This window comes from Penaeus monodon, chromosome 12, assembly GCF_015228065.2.
Source record: "Penaeus monodon isolate SGIC_2016 chromosome 12, NSTDA_Pmon_1, whole genome shotgun sequence".
Taxonomy (NCBI): domain Eukaryota; kingdom Metazoa; phylum Arthropoda; class Malacostraca; order Decapoda; family Penaeidae; genus Penaeus; species Penaeus monodon.
Window position 1 is genome coordinate 6,834,562 of NC_051397.1, and position 2,500 is coordinate 6,837,061.

The following is a 2,500-nucleotide window of genomic DNA, read 5'->3' on the forward strand; positions in this document are numbered from 1 at the left end:
AATATTTGACTAGGCCTCGCGCTTCCTCTCTTGACGAAAGGATAAGCACTTAGCAGTTGACTTTCAACTATCACAAATAATTAGCTTTCAAACTCACAGGTTTCCGAAAGATCTACAAAGACACCAGGAATGGATTCAAAATCTTCGTAGAGTGAATTATAATCCCTCATGCCATACCATAGCATGCTCACAACATTCTGAAGATTCGTGTTTTGACAAAACTGGGCAAACAATTCGTTTGAAACAAGATGCAGTACCAACCATCTTTGCATTTCCATCACACCTCATAAAGGTACGTGTAGCTTGTACTCACGAATATTATTGATTCTTCCAATTTTAGCTAATTACCATCAGTTAATTTTCTAAGAGTTCGCGTATACGTCTGAATAGATCTTCCATAGATGGGATTGAAGCAATTGCCAGACAGCATCACTTAACCATTAGACCTAAGACATTCTTGGCTCCGATGTAATGCAGGGCACCGAAAAATAAGCTAAAACATGACGCTGTTCATGTGAATTCTCCTATCCAGATTCCCTTAATGAGGTTGTGATGGTCACAGCCTCCATGACGTCCTGAACTACATCCATGGCTTCCTAACACGCGCTTTTGCCTTTTTGCACCTCCTCAGATGGCCGCCAAGGTGCCCATGCCGGCTTCACATTACATCTCCAGTTGCTCGATCCAGTCTTTTTTGAGATCAGTGGTTAAAAAGGGTCTGGTAAGACATACAGGTGACCCTGCTTATCCTGTCACTTCTTTCTCCGTTCTTCCTTTTCCTCCTTCCACTTCTATCTCAGTTCCACCTCCTCCTTCCACTTCTATCTCCGTTCCTCCTTTTCCTCCTTCCACTTCTATCTCCGTTCCTCCTTCTCCTCCTTCCACTTCTATCTCCGTTCCCCCCTTCTACAATTTTTTTTTGTCGTCACCTTATATCTCCCTTATTTATTATCACACCGTTCCACTTTGTCCTTTTTTGTTGTTGTTTCTTTCTTTATCTTATTTTATTATTATTATTATTTTTTACAAGGACCAACGTTATGAACAGTGCGTTCATTATTCCAAAACCTTTGAACATATGAACAAAACGCGTTAATGCAGATTTTCGTTAATATAAGACAGCTTGGAAAGTATGCAAATAGAGTAGACCTCCATTTCATCATCATCAATATGTTCTTTGACTTATCTTTCAAAGGAAAAGAAAGGCTTAAATGTCGACCGGGAAATGTCCTGTGATTTTCGGTTTAGAGATGATTTGATGATGGTTCTTTTTAGAGATGATTTCTTCCTCATCTGATCCCTTATTCCTTATCACAAAAAAAAGAAAAGAAAAAAAAACAATAAAAAATCTTACGACTTTTAATGACCTTTCTATTGATTCAGTCTTTATAATTCATATATCGTTTGAATGAAAGCCAAGACGAGGATAAATGGGGTAATTTGTTATGTTTTTTTTCGTAGTTTTGCCCCTAAAAAGTATCTATTTTTTATTGAGAGAGAGAGAGAGAGAGAGAGAGAGAGAGAGAGAGAGAGAGAGAGAGAGAGAGAGAGAGAGAGAGAGAGAGAAAACGTGTACATGTATTTGTGCGCGTGTGTGTGTGCATGCGTACAATCATGCATGCATACACCGCGAATTTGTGCACGTACAATACATATTTCCGCTCGTAGGCATCGGTGAATAAAAGCGCTGTGCGAGGCGATCCCTCCATTGTGCTGCGTTCGGAACTCTCCGTCTAACGAGTTGGACAAAATAAACAAGATATTTTGACCGTTCGGAACCCTGCTTTAACGTCCCCGACAAGTTGTTCTCCCTCTCGTCCTCCTTTGCGGCCGGGAGAGAGCAGGACGAGATGACGTCACAGTAACATTTGTATGTAAACAATGGCAGTTACAGGCAACCATAAGATATTGGTAGGAAATTTCATGGCTCTTTATTATTCTTATCGAAGATATTTTTGTGTTTGTCAGCTGAAAGTAAGATACCTATGCAGCAGAAGAGCCACAAAATCTATACAAGCATGTAAAATAGACACCAGTATGACAAAATAATGAACGTTTACTTTCGAACTAGTTTTGTCGTCAGAGAGCTCCAAACGCGGCTGGTCCTGACAAGTTGTCTGAACGGGCGAGACAAGGAGTTCCAAATGCAGCATTGGGTGTCCGTGGGCGGCTGCAGGACACGCCGAGCGAGGGGCGGCGTCTCCATGTCCGGAAGTGGAAAATAATCCGGGGGAAAAGTGGAGAATTTCACTCGGGCTTTTGTGCTTGCGAGGATACCTGTGGCGGAGTCCAGAGGCACGCTCGCTCTCATATTCTCTTCGGACATGTACACCCATACTCTCGTACGGGACAAACATACAAACATGGACACATGTAAACACACACACACACACACACACACACCACACACACACACACACACACACACACACACACACTACACAAAACACACACACACACACACACACACACACACACACACACACACACACACACACAC